General features: G+C 38.5%; 1 long non-coding RNA gene across 2 annotated transcripts in view; it reads left to right on the forward strand.

The window, feature by feature from the left end:
- LOC135280407 (uncharacterized) overlaps positions 1 to 15,865 on the forward strand; it is a 46,410-nt gene that overhangs the window by 11,224 nt on the left and 19,321 nt on the right. For both annotated transcript variants that reach the window (XR_010347349.1, XR_010347350.1), the window contains exons 2-3: positions 14,566 to 14,690; positions 15,028 to 15,082. This is a non-coding gene — a long non-coding RNA (uncharacterized LOC135280407). The remainder of the gene's footprint in view (positions 1 to 14,565; positions 14,691 to 15,027; positions 15,083 to 15,865) is intronic.

The raw sequence follows: 15,865 nt of genomic DNA on the forward strand, positions 1-15,865 counted from the left end.
TAAAATGTTCTCATAGGTGTAAACAAGAAGACAGAAATCTACCATTTGAAAAACTTCTGCTACTAAATAGTTATAATAATTTGTCAGCAAAGGTGGGTTTGAGAAAATGTGCCTAGATTCAAAAGAAAACTGAGTGATGATCTGTGAAAAAGCAGACTAACACCTAAAGATGCAATTGTTTTGTTTATTAGTAATTTGTGTACTCACAAAAAGTACCAGCTGTTTATATTCCTGGCAACCTTGTTCTGGCAATTTGAGTGAGTTCAACAAGCACTTTAAATTTAGGGCATTTGATGGTGCAGTCTTAGGGGAACGTCAGTTAATATTGAGGTGACTTTTTGTTGGTGTTTTTTCTGTTTTGTTTTTGTGGTGTTTTGGTTTTTTAGGGTTTTTTGGTTTTTTTTTTTTTTTTTTTTGTTTTTTTTTTTTTTTTTTAAGTCTGAAGGAACTATTGGAACACTGCTTTCCTCATGGGAAAAAACTTAATCTGAGCTGTCTGTCCCATCAGGCTCCCTCTGCTGCAGCAGCCCTGGTGGCAGTGGTCTGATCCACATTCTCATTCTCACATTCCACATTCTCAAGTGAGAATAAAATGAGTGCCTTTGGAGCAGGCTGGGGGGAAGGCACAAAGCTCAAAATGTGCCATGACTCTGATCTTGCTGCACTCCTGTGCTCTTTGTGAGCATCTCTCTCTGGGTGTTGACCTGCACTGGCTCCAGCATTTGTGGGCAGGCTCTTAAACAAATAGCCAAGCATTTTCTTTCATCATGATAACAGCATCAATGTTTGCTCACCCTGAAAAATATATTAGTTATCTGTTGACTTTTTGGTTAATGGAAAGTATGTGATTTTGAATGTTGAAGCATGATGCTGCCACACTGACTTCAAGTATCATGCCACAAAGGTCAGGAAGGGATGTTATATGTACCATATATGGGATAATTCCTCAGGATTTAACTGAGTATGTTCTAGGGGAAGAAAATTGATTTGATAAATGGAAACTAATCAGCCAACATTCCATTTATACTGTGTGCTTTTTCAAGCAATATTGCCTGTAGCTGTCTTAGTGTTGAAAAAGAATTGTTGGACCAATACACATTTTCCTGGACAGGCTGAGTGCTTAGGAGTTTACACTGGGGATTAGCAAGGAACAGCAATTGCAGTTCTCAAACCACGATTCATTCTGTTTAGCTCAAGTGCTTAAGGATATGTGTGGATTTGTGGAAGACTGAAACTGTGTTTCTGTCCCAGAAAGTAATTATGTAGGCTATATTGAAATAACTGGTTTTTAATATGACTTTAAAGCATATTATGCTTGTCCAAAGGGAAAGTTAAAATGGTGTGTGTGGGCTCAGAGTTATTGGGAGAGCAGTATTTTGATCATAACTAAAGAAAATGAAACACAGTGGTAAGTAATAAAGTGTGAGTTATTTTCATAGGCCAGAGAAACTCAGAAAAGCTGTAGGGTGAATAGGGACAGGAAAAGTCAGTGAAGGAAGAGACTGGAACATCAGCTGTCATGTCTGGGAGAGTACAACGTTGATTACATTGTAATCAATAAACCTTCACTGAATTGCACCTTGAATTGGTAATAACTAATCAACTGTAGAGTCCAAGGACTGTATGAGGAGACAGAAATCCAGGGACAATCTAATGCTGATTGTTGCACAAGTGCTTGAGGAAAGTGATCCTTACCCCTTCAGTATAATTTCCTTCCCTCCTTTGGCTCTTCTGTGGCACTTGGTGCTGCATTTGCCTTTCAGAGTTCAGTTGGGTTGGACACTCCAGTGGTGAGTTGGATCTCAAACAGCAGGAAGTGAAATGTGCATGCATAGAGACTAGTTTTCACTGCAAACCCAAAATTGTTCCGAACAGGTGCCCGTCACTTTCCTCTTGTAAATGTAATAAGTCTTGATATAATTTGTTTTCCTTAGATATACTGTGTTTATTTAGTCAGTATGACCTTCTGGTAACCTGGAGTGAAACTTCATCTAAGCGACCCCAGGTTTTTTTATTTGAGGGCGTGTTTCTAGGCCTACAGCAAGTTTCTCTAAGTCCATAGTTGTAAGGAAGTTATTTGTCAGTCTAAAGAAGTACAGATTTTTAGATTGTTTTGGGAACCAGTTCCACATGGAGTTTTCAAGAATCCTCTGGAACCCCATGCTTGTAATACTGAGTATGTTGAGTATGAACATAGTTGAGTGGAAATTTCATTTAGCTCCAACTACCCATTACCTCAAATTGACCAAGATTTGTTTACAGACTTGCACTACATTTCTTTAACTGGTTGTAATTAAGCATATAGGTAGTAATTAATTACCACCAGGTTAATAGAGAAAATAGACTGTAAAGCCAGAACTTAAACACAATGGCTCAATAGCTTTTACCTATTGTTTACTCCTGCCCACAGAAGCAGGAGGAGCATATATCAGTGAGAAACAAGATCCAGTGAAGTGCTGTGCTACAGTTCACTTTGAGGACAAAATGATCTCTGTATTTTTTGTCCCTCCTTTATGTATTTGATGTGAAAGACATGTACCATATAGGCAAGCTATTTATTACTCTGTTTATTGATTTTCTTTGCTCTCTTTACTGTAAATCTCATCACCCTTAGTCTGTAGCTCTTAGAATAACATGAAGTTATGTTTCAGACCTTACAACATCTGTAGTCTTTGGGTTGAGATCAGCAGCAATTTTTGTTCATTGTTTACTTCCTCTTGAAGATGTGTTTTTAAATAGCATGTGGACACTTAGACAAGGATTTATTGCATGCAATATAAGTAGCACTGCAGATTTTTTGTGGGAGAAAATGGGTAGAAATAGCCCTGAGTAGGTTTGCTGCTCTGCCTTTTGCTCCATAGTCTAGGCTGCATTCAATTGAAATATTTTTAAACTGCTAGTGACAAAAGATAGTTCAGGAGTGAACAGAAGTTCCTGTTCCCTGTCAAACTCGTGATATTCCATTTCTCTTAAGAAAGTCATAATGGTAGGCATTTTGTAGAATTTCTAGCTGGGCCAGTGCTGGTCTCTCCAGAGAATTAGACTCCTTGTAAGAAAAAATGCATCTGTCTGCTGGTAAGGTAGAGTCAAGTGAGGAGAATACATCACCAGAGAGCTGAAAAAACTAGTTCTAGATTTTATAAGATAAATACACTGTTACATTATTTATGTAATCTTAATATTTGCTGCAGTTATTACAGAATCCCAGTTGCAATATGTCTCTTCAATAACAATTATAGAGATGAGGGTATGGGGGTTGGATACTGTAATAAGGGGAATTTTCTTTGGGAAAAGACAATTAGAAAAATGAGTATGTCTTTCCTTTTAGTAGTTAGTTAAAGGGTTGTGCTGGTTTCCTTTGAGTTTATTTCAAAATATGAAAAAATAAATATGCTACATTGCATTGAAGATCAAATGGTGTATTTCATGTTGGATAGATGAGGTAGAGATTGTCCCCTTGAAAATGGAATTGGTACTTTTTTCTGGTGGTGGTTTGTTTTTTTTTTGGTTTTGCCTGTTAAACAAATGTCATCCTTGATTGTAAATATTCTTGAAGAAGTTGTTATATGCCAGGTATGTAAATAAAAAAACTCAGTGTTGTCTTCTTATTTCTATTCTTATTCATTGTACAGCATTCTCCTGAGTAGAAAAACTGCCTCAGGTCTTTGACACTTACCCTTCTGCTGGCTCAGGTAGTTTAGAAGAGTTAATTGTAATAGCTGTACTTGTCTTACGTGGGTTAGAGTTTACTCTGTGATATCATGGTGTCATTAATGCAATGCTTCAGGATTGTTTCCATTAGGATCAACTGAATGCAATTGTTTAAGTGCTTTTAAACTGATCTAAACTAAAAAATTGATATTCAAGCCACAACAACTTTGGGGGTGGGGGGCGGGGGGAAGACAGACTCAGTAATGATTTGGTAATCAATCAAATATCATTGAGCAAGGGCTGAGTCATTTGCACTGGCATCTGTAGGACTGGTATGAACAACAAAGTAATATGTGAAGAACAGTGGAGAGGTTCAGTTCTGTGTAGCTCCCACAAGGAAAGATCTCCATCTCTGCATGTTTGGTAGCAGGGATTTGCCAAGAATTATTTCTGTATCACAGTGTAATACAGTAAGGACTAGTTGCAGTAGTTAGAGAAGGTGTTAGGCTGTCAGAAATTTGTTTGGTTGTTCTAGCGGGGCTTTTTCCTTCTAGAAGACGTGTTTTTACAAGGGGAAAGAGGAGGGAGTTTGGTTTGTGTCCTACCTTAGGTGTGAAACAAGGCTCCATACACCCAATGATCTCTCATGGTGAGATTCAAAACTGCACAACCCTGGTGAGACACACCAACGTCATCAGTCAGGGAAAGCAAAGCCAAGGATTAGATTTCTGAGTTCTTGAGTTACAGACACAGTTCTAGGACTAAACACAAGTTTCTCTTAACTGCCTCTTGATTTTTTTTTGGCCCCTAGAAATAGTGTTTTCAGGGTGGTAAAGTAGAAGTGTTCATATTAGGATCTGCTTTCCAAAAATGGAACAATAGAACTCAAATAGTGGGAGGGAGAGCTAGAGATACACATCTAAAATACCCTGAGAACCAAGTGCACAGCTATGGTCCCAATTCCTTCAAAATTATAAATTATTTTTGTCGATACAAGTCACTGTTTCTCTTGATCTTAAAGCCTGATGAATAGGAATTAAATTTTCTTAAGACACATGACTGCCACTTTATGCTTTCTTTTAGAATTTATAGATGTTGAAAACATTTTTTTAACTGCTTCAGAGGATTCTTCTGTACTGAAGGATTTATGCTAATACAAAAATAGATGCCAAAGTTTTCTAGCTTTAAGTGTCGTTCTTCTTAAATGTTTTCAAGGAATCAGGACCTGGTGTGATTAATTCTAGGGCATTTAAAGAATTGGCTGTGTAGAAAAGAAAGTGGTATCTGGGGAAAAGCAAATATAGTACTTCAGGAGGGGATAGGGAAAGGATGAGCTGGTAATTAAAGACCAGTCTGTTTGGCTTAAATCTAGCAAGAAATAATTGGATAGACATCTTATAAGCCCCTGCCAGTTAGCAAGATCTGTTACAAGTAAACAGATTTCTCAAGGGCAAATCGTGACCAACCCATTTAATTTCTTTGTACAGCAGTGTTACAGGTCAGGGGGTGAGGAGAGAAGCATTTGATACAATATACCTTGATTGGCTCAAGTTTCTGGCACTGCATTCATGTAGTCTTTTCTTGATTCAGAGGAGGAAAAGTGGTCTGGAGGTGTCTACTGCCTGGTGGATATAGAACGGTTCAGAGAAAAATTAAAGAATATGTATAATTAGCCAAGTGTCAGAACATGGTAATATATCAAGGAGGCTTGTCAATATTATATGTCTTGTATTAATCAGTGTTTTTATTAACGACCTGGATAGTAGAATGAAGAGTATTTTCTGAGTCTGTCAACCCTGGCAGAGTACAAGGAACACAGTACACAGGGAAACAGCTACAGAACTCAAAATTATCTGTGGGACAATAGTCCTTCAACAGGATTAATTAGCTGCATAAATCCTGCACAGAAACATTTGGCTAAATAATATTCCTGTATAAAGTGATTTAGGATCTTTAGAGAATCACAACTAATAGATAAGGGTTGTGGCTGTTGAAGACTGATCTATGCTGGAAGGAGAATTTTCTTTGCAGCATTGAATGGAGAATTTTTCAATTACATTTAAACATCCTCATATACTTCCTGGCTCAGGAGATGACTCGTTTTGATTCATCCAGATTGAATCTTAAAATTGTGCAGTAAATATCATCTGTTTCCTCCTGCTCTCTCTTCTTTCTCAAAACCAGCTCCAAAAAAACTACATGAAGGCTTGTCTGGTTGATATTGTAAGCCAGTAAAGGTTAAGTTAAAAAACAGCTGATGAGAACTGTAATGACTGAAAGGAGAGAATACCAATTTCTTCCTATTTCTAGTTACAAAAATTATTTCTCTTTAGAAACTGATCAGCAGTCCCTGGATTACATAAAAATCAATACTTTTGTGCTTAATTGTAAAAAGTTCTTACAACTTTTGCTAGAAGGAAATATTGGAATTTACTTTATTAAAAAAATTTTGCATGAAGACATGTTTTTCTCCTTTATGCAATAAAAAGCAGGGAACAGGGATACAAATGTGCATTTTGTAAGAAAACAAAAAGGCAAAATGTATTAAATTAGCCCTGTATAGCCTTAGTAAGGCTGCACTGACACATTCATGGTCAGAAGATCTAAATTAGTGTTACCTGCCTTCCAGATGACAGTCTCTGTCTTCCTGCTCTTATAGAAGGAAAGATTTATGATGTAAGGTGGATTGGGAAAAAATCTATGTGGTTAAAACTAACCTTTACTCTCCTCTTCAGCCTTCCATCACCTTCAGTTTTGTTTCAGCCAGTTACATCCCTTGTGTCTCACTGCATTGGGCCAGCAGTTGCACCAGGATGAGTGAGTGAGCGAGACAAGAATGGAAACAAGATGGATGGAAAAGGGGCAGAATTACCTCATGCAGTGGCACTGCCAGCTCAGACTGTCATGAAGTGCGCTTGAAACTTGGCTTTCAATTAAATGCCCAAACTATCAACTTGTGGCAGATTTGGCTCAGCCCCTCAGACTCCCTGCATGCCTTTTTTTTAGTCTGCACAGGTTTTTTAAAGTACCTGTAGCTTGCAGAAGTAAAACACATCTTTTTAGGCTTCCTTGGGCTAAAAGGTTATTTAACTGAAGAACTAAGACAGGTATTATTAAATATTTAGGGAGTATCTCTTCATGCTTGCACTGCTGTAGGTTATGTGTCAGAATCCAGTTCCACTGTGCCTGCCCACGTTGCCCAGCACACACACACCAGGCACTGCTTTGATGTCAGTGGGCTTCTGGCACACGCTGCTCTTCAGTGCAAGGGTTGAAGAAACATTCTCGTATTTTTCTTGTGAAAATTATTTCTGAAGATTTAGCTTGGAATTCTGAAGCTTATAATGATACTTTATCCTAAGGAATAGAACATAGAGATGTTAGTTTCTTCTGGAGTATGGACTGTTATTGTTTTTGTACCTAGAGGTGCTTTACTAGAGAGCCATAGGTATTGCATAACAACTCAAGGTTCAGAGTTCATTATAAAAGCAGTTTTACCCTTGCTGAATTGGTCACTTGGTATGCAGCATCCATACAGCAAAGCTATTGTCAAGAGGGTTCACCTAAATATGAACTCTGGAAAATGTATCTACGTATATTTTATGCCTAAACTGTCAGTTTATTTTGATGTAATTTCCTTCTTAAGCAAAGGAGGAGTGAAAAACATATGGTGATGCACCTGAAGAGGGAGAATTCTGTACTGCTCTGGGCACAGCAGTCAAGCAGGTAAAGCCAAATGCAGGCACTGTGTTGAGTGCAATCGCAGGTATCTTTGTTTTGTTTTTTATTGCTGGTCAGCACCTCTCCTTTTCCAGTGGTGGCTGTCTTTCAGATAGCTTTTCATAACAAGACCTGTTTTACATATGCTTAGAGGAAATTATTTTGTCCGTTAGAACTTCTTCCTTTGTTTTTATTATTTTTGTTTGTGTGGGTTTTTAACAATAGGCTGGAAATTACAAAGGCAGATATTTAATAAGTGTATGAGCACAAACAACCTCAGAGTAACAAAGAGGGGAAGGGATAAAATAAGTTGAATGTTAACTTTTTCACTTTCATGGTCTTCTACCATAAGCAGATTGGACAGCTGGGGAGATTGGTGTCAGGATGGTACACTGTGATTTGAAAGAAATGCATGTTCCAGTGCTTGATGAAACAGTGGCCCTTTCAGCTTTGCATTGTCTGTATGATAATAGCTCTTACCACTCAGATATTAGTGAGAAAAATTTATTCTGCTTTTCCCCTGTCCCTCAAAGTTGAGGTCAAACTAATTAGGATAAAATGCTCATTCCTTGTTATTTAAATCCTCAGTTTAACTATCTCATCTTTTGACAAACAAGTATAATTAGTTCTCTTGTATAATTTATTAACTTCCATATTAAGTGGTGTACAGATTAGTAAGGCATCAGGCATTCTAGCAAAAAAGGCTTCCAATTAGAAGGTGATAGATGGGTTTGTTGTATTTGATAAACAGGCTTTGTCATATTTTCAAATGAAACTGGAAGGAGCTGTTTTTGTTTAAATCCTGTCATATCATGAGTCTGACTAGTATTGAACTAGATTCTGTTTTGTGCTTTGCCATGATAGCTTTGCAACAAAAAGAGAAGATTTCAAGATAGTAATAGCATATAAAAAGAGAGTTTTGACATTGCCTAAGAAGAGTATAAAAAAAGGGTTAGAACAGAAACAAAAAGTGAAAATTTCATCCTTGTCTCGTACAGTTTGCTAACACAAGAACTTGTGTCTAACTGTGCACTTGAAAATGCCCCAGGAAGTGTTCTCAGAGGACGTGAACATGATCCAGCCTGTGGCAGGATCTGTGCTGGGGCTGCCTCTCAGGCTTTGCTTGGCACAGAGGTGTTTATTGAAACAGAGCTGCAGGGATGGAGCAGCGTTACTGCCATCAGAGCATGCTCTCTTGGGTAAAACCTTCCAGCAGCTGGCATGGCTCCTGAAATTTCCATGGAGAACAACTCAGTGAACACTCAAAGGATGTCCACAGGGAAGGACATAGCCAGACCCATCCCTCTGGAGATGCCCTGGGTATGGTCAAATATATGTAAGAGGAAATGGAGATCAGGCAGAGTGACTTTGTGACAGAGGTATAAAAGCAGGTCCCCTGATCCTCTGCCCAAGCTCTATTTCCTTTGGAGGCTTTTTTCTCTGTGCAACTTTATATACAAAATAATACTGCAGGGTATAATGATAAAATGGGGCTCACATGAATATACACCGTTATTTAATAACTTCCTTAGCAATTTGTGTTTATAATTGTCAATGTTATGTGTCATCACAGAAACAGAGATTTCTGGTGTTTATATCCTTCACCATCAGCAAACTCCTGTGCTACTGCTTTTTCTTAAATGAGCTATTTCCTTTCCAATTGATGATAACTGATCCATATACTGCACTCAGATAAACATTATGAATCCAGATCTATTCCATCAAAAGAAATGCATTTTGATTTTGGAGAGTTGGCCTAGTGGCTCTCTTCCATCAGTGCTTGTGCAGACCTTTCTTATTCTGCTCTGTTTTGGACATCTTTTTTATTTTTCAAGTGGGATCTTTATCTGCTTTTCCAGTCTGAAACGTACACCTCCAACATTCTGTCACAAGCATAATAATTTAAAATGGTTAGAGAATTATTAGTTTTAATTTCCAAAGTTGTGATTTCCTCTAAAGTTGTTTTGGTTTGTCTTCCAGGTGGTTTGTTGTTGTTGCTTTGTGTGTGTTTAGTTTTGAGGGAGAAGGCACAGTTGTTAAGTCAGACTTTCATACATTTTTTAAAAAAATCTATTAAAACATGCCATGATTTTCAATTTTTTTTTTTTTTAGTCCTCCTACTGATGTATTGCACAGGAGTGAATCTGGCTTCCTGAGATAGTTTATCTTTCTGCTATTTCTCCTGACTCTGTAACTTTGTCATTTCCCTTCAAGGGTTTTATTTACTTTGGAGGTGTTTATACAGTAGGCAACATTTTTTGCTTTCATTCGTATCCAGCAGATTGGTTTTCATTGAGCTTACAGGAAAAGGTTTGCCTTTGACCCTAAGGATGAAGGGTTACCATTTCAGCCAGTATTTCTGGTACAGCTTCTTCCCTGAGGAATTTTCTAAAGGAATGGGCTTACAATATGACTGCCAACATTAAATATCCAACCTGGAAGTGCTGCTTGAAAGTAAAAGACCCTTGGCTTCTGCCTCTCTCTCTCTCTTTCTTCAAAAGAAGAGGTAATAAAAGTTCTGCCTGTTTGACTATCTGCAGAAAGCTAAAATATCTGGGTGATCTGAGGTGCAAAAAAATGGAGCAACTAATGAGCTGGGCGTGGAAGGGACTTAAGGTGATGCAGGTTGTGATGTCTTGGTAAGATTACCAGTGCCTTTTCTCCTGGCTGGTGCTTCATCGGAGTACAAAATACTGTCTGTAGAACTTGCCAGATATTTTATAGAGAGTAAAAATGTAATAATTAGACCTTAATTTTCTACGTGACGTATAATAGAAGCAAATAGAGGTTTTACAAGACATACCTGAATTTTGAACTGGGAGCTAGTGTGGCACTAAATACCAATAGAAGTGAGGTGGTTCTGCTCCTATACAGAATCTGTTACAGGCCCATGGAGAGATTTTTGTCAAATGAGATATAGCAATGTCTTTTGAACAGTCTGTCTTGAGGGTTCAGACTTCCTTTTACCTTCTCCATTCATACTGTGTCTTCATTGCCAAACTTGAACATGACTTCCCTGTACCATGGATGCTCCTGAAGAGGCTGCCTGCCAGGCAATGTCATTCCTGTGGTCTGCATGTCATCACCTTGCTCACAGATAAGGAGCAGGACTGCTTTTCAAGTCTAGCATAGCCCAAACCCTATCGGGGTTGCAGTTTCTCTCATTTCTCCTTGTCATGTCTGAGCTCTTTCCAGCACATATGCTTTCTAGCATATGCTGGTGGGTTACCATGGTAACAAATATATATCTACTTGATTGTTCTGTTGCTGTTTTGACTTCTATTTTCTTATAGCTTGCCCATCATTATTGTGTTCACTCCCCTTAACAGCACAGAACTGATTTATTCCAGCATCAGACCTTCTCTCACAGCACCTAGAAGCTCAGCTTTACTCTTTATGTCACAGGATCCAGCTTGAGCTGTTGATCACACAGAACGAGGAGTCACAAAGTCCTGTCCTTTATCAACAGGGTTTTGCTTTTTATTAGCAGTTTTCTGATAGAAATTTATTCTCCAAATACTTTTTGTGAAATATTGTGTCTTTTTTTCCCCTTAAAGAGACCATGGGTTCAGGGCCTTTATCTCACTGGTTGAAAACTCCTTTGAACCTTTCTTGTGAGGTAGCCCCTAGCTAAAGGTGGGCACGAGAGCACTGCCCCGTGCTGGAGCTCTAAGATGCTGAGATAACACAGACTGCCTAAGTAGCATAAATAACTAACTTGCTACAAATTATGTCATGGAGAGTTCCTACAACAAGGCTTTTGCATAGAGCTATTTGTAGGGATGTAAATTTTTTTTTTTTTTGACAGAGCAAAGTATTCAATGTTCTTGTGAATGGATGACAGAACTAATTTGGCAAAATGGCCAAATATTTTTCAGTTATTAACATAAACCTGCCCAGTTCTTAGAGAGTTTTCATTTGGGTGATGTTAACACAGTCTATTAATGATCCTGGAATCTAATTCCAGTCACTTAATTAATTTGTTACATGCAGCTTCTAAAGGGGAAGGTAATTCAGCTAGAATGAAGCTGGCAGGAACATGGCTATTGCCTGCTTTATTACATTACTGGAGGTTTCTGAATATTCTTAGCTAAATGTATTTAGAAATTGTGTTGCAGATGTTAAAAATTTGCTATACATATAAAGAAATTATATATTGCATACATATATCATAATCAAACAGAGCTGTAAAGGCAAGAGCAAGTGACATCTTTGTCTTCCAAAGTATCTCAGCCTCTTTTTGACTGTTGGTGTTCCTGCAATAGAAGCACATGAAGCACTTGTATGGTGTGTTCTTCCTGCTGCTTGGGGACAATAGTTCAGAATATCCTCTCAGAGCTTTTGATGGTTCTCATTCTAGTGGGGAAATTGTCCTTGCTTTAACATCCTAGTAAGTAGTGCACACAAAAAAACGAAAGGGGGACTTTGTTCTGGTTTTGGGGGACAAAACTAATGAATCTCTTAATTTAGCAACTGAATTTGGAACAAATGGAAAAGAGGTGGATGTGAATTTCTCTATTAGGTCTGGAATGTTAAATTTAGAAAACCTTGTTCTTCATATAATCAGATACCCTTACTTCACTGTCATTTCACACATAAATACTTTAGAGACTGTACAAGTTCTTGTATTGCAATGCTGGTGACAATGTATATATAAGGATGAATTACAAAGAAGCAAATTATGAGGAAAAGAAGGCATCCGACCTTCAGTCTCCATTTTGAATGTGAAAATGTCCTGCACCTACTCCTAGCAGGAACTGCAGTATCTTCCAGAGATGATTGACTTATGCTTGAGATTTTTTTGTGGGTATTAACAGACTCTTTGGTGTTTTATGTATCAGTGATCTTGGGAAATAAAATATTCAGGCATTAAGGTGAGATTTTAGGAAAATTTGAATATCCCTTAAATAAGACACCAACTACAGCAGTGTGTCTCCATAGTTTTTGGAGTCTTTTTTCCAATTACTGCTGGAATTTATTTGGATTGCTTCCCTATGTATTTATTTATTCATTTAGGTGTGCCTTTTTTTCCACTGCTCCAGGCCAACCTGACACGCTCTGAATCATTAACCCTGTGCTCCAGGGAACTTACCCTCGTGGCAGCATCTTTGATATGAGGTCGGATTCCTTCCGGCCAAAATTTAATTGAGTGGATTTCTGGGGAGAGAGCTGGTTCCCTCAGTGTCTCACTGCTCCAGCATCATTGTCTCAGCAGCTGATGTAGAAGCCAAGTTTGAGCTGTTGTGATAGTGGAGGGAGAGCAGGCAGTGAATCAGAGGGTACAGGCTGTGCTTTGAAGCATAAGCTGCTTTGTTTCTTGTTTTGGGGATGTATTTGCTCTAAGTGTGCTGGCACTCCACAAGTATTCATACCAATTAACACAGCATGAGATGGATGAATACAGTTTTATTGCACTTGATTACAGATTACAGGGAAACTTGGAATTCTGTCCATGGTTATTCAGGGAGACAATCACTGTAAGAATAATGTAATATGGTGATGTATCTTACCTGAAGCTTGATTTATATGGCTGGGGTTGTGATTGTTGGCAGGTTTAGCCTCCAGGATAATTTGGAGAAGAAACATAGGATATTGACGTGTTTTTTGTATTAGTCATGGCTGTAGACTTGCTTCTTACACAAGTGGCCCCTCTGAAGCCAATAGATCTGTGGATAGCTATTCGCTTATTCAGACACTGCATTGTCAATGAGGATCATCAAAGCTGTTTTTGATAAAATACAGAGCAGTGATGAGGAGATCAGTGGTTATGGTTATCCACACATAACTTCCATGAAAACTGGGATGTGGTACCTTTAGTTGGTAGTAACCAAACCCAAGTGTTCCCTCTTCTTTAAGTGTTCCAGGATAAAGCAAGACTTAAAGAAAAACCCAAGAGACAAAAAGTTCACTGTCAGCTTAGCTAAGTCAGGTGTAAAAAGAAAGTGAGCCGCAGATTCTGCCCATGTATTTCAGGCTGTTTTCCTGTGTTTAGCTGTGTCACAGCCATAGCTCAGGAAGCCTCTGGATATCTGACACATTCAGGATTAGTTTTGTAGGTATTCAGTATTTTCACCATGGGTATAGTCTTTCACAGGACAAGACTGGTTTTGTAGCAGTATGGAGCCAGTACTGGAAGGGCTGATAAAAATGGCATATTGTCTGCACTGCCCTTTTGGAAGAAGTAATAATTTTTTTTGAGATATAAATGGTTCTAGCAGTGTTCTTAAACTTAAAGAGAATATTAAGAAGGACAGCATAACCTAGCAAACCCTTTTCCCTGTGTTTAGATGGATTAGACTCCTTCCTTTCCTATCTAAATCTGGGGTAGTTCTGCTGTTATCTAAGAACAGTTTTCATTAGAGGAAAAAATGTACAACCAAGTAGAATGTGAAGTTGAAAGTCAGCATTGAGATAGAGCTAGTTGCATCACTTGATCTCTATCTGAATGCTACTGGTGTGATTATCACAGTGCACTGGCTCAGTGGGGAGGGAGGATGTGCAGGCAGCAGGCAGGAATTTGTAGGGGGAAAAAGTGAAAAAAATTTCACAGCAGTTGCTGTGGGTTTTTAACTAGGATGTGCTGAATGGTGCAAATGGAATTGTACCAACCTTTTTTGGTAGTTTGCTTTCAGGGAAAGGAGAATGCATGGAGAAGAGACGATGTGGGGATAAAAATGAAGCAGTAATATGCAAATTTCCCTGTTAAAGCAGTCTGAGTTGTGGGAAAGCATAGAAATACAAAACTGTGTTTCTTGTTACTCCCTGTGCCACAGATCTTGGGAAAGGTGAAAGCAGAATCTCAATCTCTAATTTCTTTTCATGTTCTGTCACTGGGGTGAGTGGCACACAGTGAGGAGCCTGGAGCAGCCAGGGAGCCTTTTTCCTGCAAAGACAAATTTAAGTTAAGAGGAAACAGTAGTAATCAGAGCAACTGTGGGGGATTAAAAAGACAGGAAAAATACATGAAATCTTGGTAAAAAACCCAAACCAACAAAACAATCACCCCTAAAAACCAAGAGAAAATCACCCTCCTACCTAAAAAAAAGTCCATCTGCTTGGAAATACTGCCCTGTCCCAGGCTCTCACTGTGTGCAGGTTCTGCCTTCCTCTGCCTTTTCTCTTTGTTTTTCCTCCTGTATCCATTTCTCACAGACTGACCACAGTCCTGCTCTTTACAATCCTTGCTCTCTCCAGATGTGCCCTGTCCTGGCAAAGTGAAATGGGCAAGGTGTCACTAGGCAGGAGAGATGGACTTCAGAACTTGCTGCAAGGGCTCTTGCTGGCACTGCAGTACAAACAACATTCTCAGCAGCTTGCAGGTGAGAGGGGTAAAAGTGCTATTTTATTTACTGAGCTCTTCAGAGGAGTCTCTTGGGACCAATGAAGTTCTTCACCCAGCAAAGGTCTTGAATGTTTTCTGAAAACCCTTCAGATATTTTTCCCAAATAACTCCCATGTCAGGACTTAACTGCTGGGCTGCTTCCCTCCTGGATAACACAACCAAACATAGTTCTTTGAGGCTATCACCGTAAGGTCTGCACCCCCAAATTTCCTGAAAGCTTCTAAATTAGAGGTTTCATCCCTGTCATAACTTGTGTCAAAGCCCCATCATTTTACACTAACTCCCATTTCTTTGCTTCCTTTCTTTTACCACAGCAGCTGTGAGATTTGCAGCAAGAAAGGGTGTCACATACTACATCAGCTAAGTGAGGTATTGAATATTTTATGAATTTAGGTCTTCAGTGTTCATTTCTCTTGCTTTTTTATTTTCATTTAGGAAAACAAATGGTGTCATTCATGTTGCCTAATGTTTTACAGCAGCAACATCTGTTATTTTTTCTCTTTTCTGTTTCTGAGGATATAGACATATCACATGTGGCACTTAAAGCTGCATTTAACATAAATTACAACTGATACACAATTTGTATTTTTCTGCCTGACTTTTTAAATAATTCTTAGAGATTAATCCATGCTCACAACCATTTTTTATCCTCAGTAGAGTTTTCTTTTTTGTTCCCTATGCTTATGTTTTGCCTCTGATATGAGGTAAAATCAGCAGCATTTGACTCAAACAAGAAATGTGCCACATTCAAAATGGGGCAGTATAAGCTTGTATACCCTTTCCCATTCCTCACACTAGCACTTTTAACCAGGCTCTCATAAGTTACCATCTGGATTACTGCAGTATCCTTACAAGCTGCAAACAAAGCTAAATCCCCTTCTTCCACTGTAAATGAAAATGCTGCATCTCTGAACATCCTGCCTATGATGCCTTCCCCTAAATGAACCCTCTCTTTATGCTTCATTAGATTCTCATTTTGTTTTATCCTGTTTACATCTTCTGACACTCAGTTTCTTTTCTTATATAATCTTTTATTGCATAGTTCACACTCTTCCTACTTTATTAATGGTCATAACCCCTGTCTTCAATTTTCTTTTTTTTTTTTCTTTTGTGCCAGTTAACTGTAGCTTTCTGCCATATTACTCTATTTGG

The sequence above is a fragment of the Passer domesticus genome, chromosome 13 (genome assembly GCF_036417665.1).
Source record: "Passer domesticus isolate bPasDom1 chromosome 13, bPasDom1.hap1, whole genome shotgun sequence".
Lineage (NCBI taxonomy): Eukaryota > Metazoa > Chordata > Aves > Passeriformes > Passeridae > Passer > Passer domesticus.